The following is a 6,777-nucleotide window of genomic DNA, read 5'->3' on the forward strand; positions in this document are numbered from 1 at the left end:
TATTTTAGAGACCATTGATTTCCAAACTAAAACAGTTTTGAACTTTGGTATATATGAGCAAAGCATTTCAATTTCTCTTTTAGAAAACAGCAACTATTAAATAATATACACGAGTGAGAGACTAGAGGCAAGAAGCTCCATTAAAATGGTAATTAAAATTAAAATGTATTGAGTAAGTTAACTTTAAAAGCTAGAACAGTTTCTCAAATATATTTCTGCAACATCTACTGTAATAATAATTAAATGAAATATGAAAACAATGTATAAACAAAAGTCTCACAAAGAGTAATAAAAAGTTGTAATAACTCACCACTTATGAAATTTCTGGGACAAAACTAAAATTTCAAGGCAGTCAACATTGTCTTAAAATCTAAAATATAAAAGCCAGGAGCTGATAGAATTTGCCTTATTTAGAAATGCTTTATCTCCAGCTCTTAGTATATACTAAATGTGGAATAATTATTTATTAAATGAGTAAACGATTTCCACAAAATTTAAATTTTTATTACTTGTTACAAGGGTTTCCAGTGAGGTTTTACTGAAAAATGAAACATCTTGATTTGCCAGGAAAAATACTTGCAATCTACAAGGTCCAGAATCATATTCTTCAAAATCTAATTCTAAACTTATTAATGAGTCATACACATTAGAAAGACTTAACATCTATAAGAATGCAGAACACCTTGCTTTCATTAATTTAATCTATTTTGTGGTAGGCAAGTAGGCCTAGGTTGCTCAGTTCTACTTCTATTTGTCCCTCAGGCATGTATCGCTTCTAATCCTTTTTTAAATGTCTTGGAGGTTTCTGGGGGAAGATAAGACTATTAGCTTGAATAATATTTAATTAGGATGTGGTTTAGGCATTGTAGCTTTTCTCCTATGTATGAGTGTCAGAGGTGAATGTCAACGTACTGTGGACAGTATGTGGTAATGAAGGAAATGAGTACAGATATTGATAAGTTACGAAAATGGGTTGTTCCTTGGTGGATCCACTTTCTCAATTTAACTGCCAAAAATGGAAAAATAAATATTGTCTCTGCAGAGAAGCTGAGTTAAAAAATGGACCAATATCTGGTACAGTGATATAACCAGTGCTACCATAAACCAGTTAAGTTCCTGTGCTGGTGACCATGACTAGGACTAATCTATCGTCAGGGAACCTTAAGAGGTCAGTGACCAACTTGAGCCCAAATGGCAGTTAAAAACCTCATGTCTCAGCAAACGAAACCTCCTGGTCCAAGAAAACCTTCTGATCCAGCTTGAACACCACAAGTTACTCACTGAATGTAAGACATCATATAAGAAGGAAAGGTCACACATTTAAGTAATTAGGTTATTAAATGTCTCACATGAATTAGAATTTTTTAATGTAGAGTTCCCCCTCAGACTGAAGCAAATGGAAATTTGATGAATATAATTACTAAGCTCCAAGAAAATGGCATTTAGTGTTCCAGAAGTACACTAAAATTCAGAGAAAGGCGATGTATCAAAACTAGGAGGATATGTACGAATCGAATTGGAATATCTAAGTGTGAGTGAGGCAGTACAAAGTCAGGATATTTAATATCTAGGGCTGATCTCCCTCACAAAAAAAAAAAAATACTTCGAACAGTTTCCTCGTTTGCAATATAAATACAACCTCTGCTATGTTTTCCGGTAGATTTAATCTTATGGCATATTTAATACACAGAGCTTATTTCCAGCCACATAGAAAATCTTCAAAAGTTAAATGAATCACCTCCATTAATTTTATAGCTGTCATAATAAAAGGAAAAAATTAATAAAGTATCTCTTTAGTACTCAGATGCAGATTAAATAAAATATCTTTGTTGAGGCTTTTTTTTTTTTAATTTGTTTCCCTTGATGGGAATTGTGCTTTATATCTGTACGACAGACATGACAAAAGCTTGAAAAATTCTGCTTGATTTCTTTTCTTTTTCCCAAAGTGAAATGATTATCATCTTGACTCATTCTTTTTAGGCTGCTTCTATTTGATGACTAATTTATTCACTCAAAAAACTGGCCAACCCAGTACACAATATCCAGCTGTTCATTGAACAGAAAGTGTCTATAGGCACACATCAGCTTGACATGCCAAAAAAAAAAAAGTACATCTGAAAAGTTTTCTACTCCCAAATTACTAATCAGTTTGTTCCATCAGTAAATAAGTTAACAGACTTTTACTGAGCATTTCAAATATGAGGGAAAAAAGCTGACCTGGGAGAGAGTAGGTTCTTAATAAATATTTATTGCAAAAATGAAAAGAAACTGTTTTGCTGTTGAAATGGATAAGGAAGTTGGAGATGTGTACTTGTCTCAAGATGTTTATGTAAATTAAGGTTACTATACTATAAGATGACTCCATAACTAGAGCTTAAAAGATGTGCCTCATAAGTGTTACAAACTATAAATGTTGTAGGAGGTTTGTTCTAAAGGCTTTCTAATTAAAACGCTTCCAAAGAGGTGAGGTTTTTCTTAGATTTTGAAAAGTGAATACATATATAGCCTGAGAGAATTGATAATGTGTGTTCTAATAAGAGGGCAGAATGAAGGGCAGAAAAACAAACAAAACAAAAAAAAACAACAACCAGAGGAGACAGTGGAAGATAGACATTCTAGAAAGGTAGATGGAAAAGCCTAATCTGGTGGCTATTTTGCCAGATGAATGCGAGTGTGTCTTTTGGAATAGAGGGAGCAAGTTCAGAGGCAACAAGAACAGCGCAAAGTCTATTGCAATTATCCAAACATGAAGCAGTAGGAGGCTGAACTAACCAAATGGCAGTAGCATAGAAATGACAGATGTATGAGATATTACGCATGATGAATCAGCTCTCCTCTTTTCAATCTCCAAAATAGCCCCGATAGTTAAATATGCTGATAATACAAATTTATGGGAGTGGTAAACACAAGGCAACATAAATGAGAATTTGAAAAGGACTGGAATGTTTTGATAAACAAGCTAGTTGGCAAGCGCATTTAAATGACAGCTCCTGTGAAGAAAAATATGCTCAATAATAATTAAGTACCATCAAGAATTAATGATTTGATTCATACAAGAACAGTATCTCTTGTCTTCTAAGCAAGAGAACCCATAGTTACATTTATCATCCACACAAAATAATACTTATCACATTTCAAAATTTATAAAACATTTTCACATACATTGATTCATTTGCTATTAAAAGGCCACTGAAAAACAGACACAGCTTATATTGTGACATGCATTTTATAAGAGCAGTCACTCATTGCTTTCGTCATGTGGATACTCCATGCGAGGGAGGGTGTTTGAGCCTGTGTGGAGAGGCTATTGTTAAGCCGAGACATATTTGCATTTATATGCTTAAGAAGGTGTATCAGTCATGATCCTGGCAGGCAAAAGATGTCATTGAGGAGAGTTTAAAATTTAAAAATGTGGGCAATAACCAATGGCTAATAAAAGCAAGGAGTTTTTGTCTCAAAGACAGGAGGAGGGGGAAGTTACATGATCCCCACAGGAACTGAGCCCTTCGGTAGAGAAATGCAACTAACCTGTGGAAACCTGAAAGGGAGCGAGCCAGGAAATAAAACACTCCATTCTTACCCACCTCCTATGCTTTGATCTTCCCTTGCTGCCTGTTAATGGCCAAACCCAACCATAAGCCAGAGGCAAGCGACCCTGTTGACCCAGCCTGTATGAGTAAGCCTCTCAGGGCGAGAGAAGGGTAGAGTCATATGGCAAGTGGCTCTAGGAGGCAAAAAGAAAATATCCAGCAAAGAATTTGTGGTGTGTCTTTCAGACGAGGAGTCAAAATTACTGGAATAAATTATAGAAGACTATATGCATCTTCCTCACCCATAGCTCCATTCTAGGTAAATGATCAAAAACAGTTTTTCCCACAGAAGATTGCTCTGATTCATATATGTTTGTGATGTAAAAATATCCTAACTTAATCGGACCAGGAAAGTTACCTGTGAAATATATATGGGGCTGGGCATGAGTGCAACTGACCATTTCTTAAGTGACTACATGCTCAACTGCCCCAAACAGAGCTGTAATAAAAACACTATGTGTTTAAACAGAAAGCAGTTTCCTCAGGCTCTGGATAAATCCTGTATTAAAGTGACTACGCAATTTTCCTGGCTCCAAGAGTCTTTTTTTATAGTATTGTACAAATTGGGATGCCGTTTCATCTTCCCTTATGTATTTGTGGCCTAGAAAAGTGTTGGAGAAAATGTCAATAAAGTAGATTAAACTTAAAAAGTGTCTGTGGTTATTACATTGCAAATACACACAAAAATGTTGAAGAAATATTCTCCCAGTATTCAAAAACCATTATCCAACTCAGCAAAAACCATTACCCAACCTTGATGAACAAGCACAGTTCTGACATACATTTCCATTGCTTCACTTTTATCTTACTCATTGACATAAACAAAAGTGTAAATCAACTTTCATAGCAGAACCACACCTTGACAGCCAGTTGTTAAACATTAACCAGCACATCACTGCACAAAAGTTGCCCCATTCAGGAAGTTTTTCTTTATAATCTTCACTCAGGAAGTTCTTCATGGTAACCCAACTGTCGTGGACTGAATGTTTGTGTCTCCTGAAAATTTGTATGTTGAAGTCTTAACTACCGAAATGACTGTGTTTGAAGATAAGGTCTGTGAAGAGGTGACACAAGTTAAATGAGATCACAACGGTAGGGCCCTAATCTAATAGGGCTGGTGCCCTTAAAAGAAAAGAAACAGACACCAGAGCTCTCTCTCTCCACCATGTGAGGACACAGTGAAAAAGCAGCTGTCTATAAGCCAAGAAGAGAGCTCTCACCGGAAATCTAATGGGCCAGCATCTTAATCTTGGACTTCCCAGCCTCCAGAACTGTGACAAATAACTATCTGTTGTCAAAGCCACCCAGGCAATGGTATTTTGTTATGACAGCCTAAGGAGACGAAGACACCAGCCCAATCTGAGTAATGCCCTTCCTAATTTCTCTTATTGTTCCCTTAGCATAATAGTATCAGAGACCCTATTTTACTCCAGTATAAATGTTTCTATTAGTCACCACCAGTAGAAATAGTTATTGATTATATACTGCATAGGAAGTACTTTCTAAATGCTGGGGAAGCCGCTTTGAACAAGTCAAAAAAAAAAAAAAATCTTTGCTGTTATAGAGATTATACTCTAGGGAAGAGAGACAAAATAAATAAGATTAATAAAAATAAGATCACTTATGAGAGTGATAAGAAAATAAAGTAAAGTTAGGCAATGTTAAAGAAAGTGACTGTGTAGAGAAGGCATTTTGTATATCAAGAGGTGATGATTTGCTCCTTGAAATGAAGACCATGGTTTGCTCTCCAGATTTCCAATTTTCTGCTTTCAGGAATGAAGCATTTCTTCTCCTAGCTGTTGGGAGTATTAGGGACTGCCTCTTCACAGCTGAGTTTCCCTTGAAACATTGACCTTAGCTGGAGTGAGTTGCTTCTGTGAAGGAAAACTCCCTTCCTCATGGGCAGCACACATCCAATGACTGGACAATAAGGGGTTAAAGAGTCTGGCCTTATTGTCTCAAATCAGGTCATCCTGCATGGTTATTCTGGCTCCAGAGCGCCCCGTGAGATTGGCTGAAGCTTTTGTATTACTGTATCAGCAACCAGATTTTTCTGGACGACTGCATCAGCAACCGACTTCTTCCTCTGCCCAATTTTGCTTCCTGAACTCCCCACAGCTGTTAATCCTGAAAACGTTTTCTACCAATATTCCTACACACAAATACCTCTGTGTCAGAGTCTGTTTCGTGGGTAATTCAGCTAGAAATATTTAGAAACAGAAGTGGTCCAAATAAGCAGATGCTAAAATGGAATATTTGACCTGGATTACTCACTGACCAGTTGGCAAAGAGGTTCCCTTCACTGGTGGTAGATGGACCATGGATAGCTCTTGGCATGGCGCATTGTTGCAAATGTGCAATTATTAAAACTTCCATTGTTGGTGAACTATGGAAGAAAGTGGAAGAAAATGCACAGGCTCATGTACAGTAGCAGGTATCTTGAAATGTAGGGGAAATTGTAATCATGAGGACAACAGAATTGCATGGCTGTTGCTTGGGACAATTGACGCAATGGAGAAGGATAATAAAGACTGAGGGTGATTGATCAGCAATTAAATATAGAATGTTAATATCAGAAGCAGGCCTGGCAGCATATAAGTTGACTCCCATGAAGCCAGATTGCAGAAAAAGCTCAGCATCAGGCCCAGGGCTTAGTTATAACATTAGAACACTCCCGGGAAGGTTACATTTTCACTCTGGATACATCTGCTACAAAAAGGTCAAGGCACTAATTGGGGAGGAATGGGGAATTGCAATATGGATGAAGAGTTATGTTTGACACGGTTCAAAATCACGAATGCAAAGATAGCTGACCCCCTAAACCTGCAGAAGCAGCCCAGTGCTATTAGTTAAATGCTAGAAGACAGAGTTTAACTTACACGAAGAGAGTACCTTATACAACACTCTGCTTGCTCAGGGCCTGCCCCTACCTCCTGACCACCAGAACAAAACTAGGATGAAGGTACAACATAACCCTGTTTAGGAGGTGCTGAGTAAGCTGAGAGAAAAAGTATTGCCTCCCAAAATAGGAGCAGGTGAGAGAATATGGTTGGGATAGATTCTGAGGTTGGGATTGGATTCCCAAGGGGAATAAAACACAAATATGGAAGGGAAACATTTATCATTTTAGGAGCACTCTCCCAGCTTACAGTAGCTAACACTTTGGCTAAGACTCTCAGAGACAGTG

Source organism: Diceros bicornis, chromosome 20, assembly GCF_020826845.1.
Source record: "Diceros bicornis minor isolate mBicDic1 chromosome 20, mDicBic1.mat.cur, whole genome shotgun sequence".
In the NCBI taxonomy this organism is placed as follows: domain Eukaryota; kingdom Metazoa; phylum Chordata; class Mammalia; order Perissodactyla; family Rhinocerotidae; genus Diceros; species Diceros bicornis.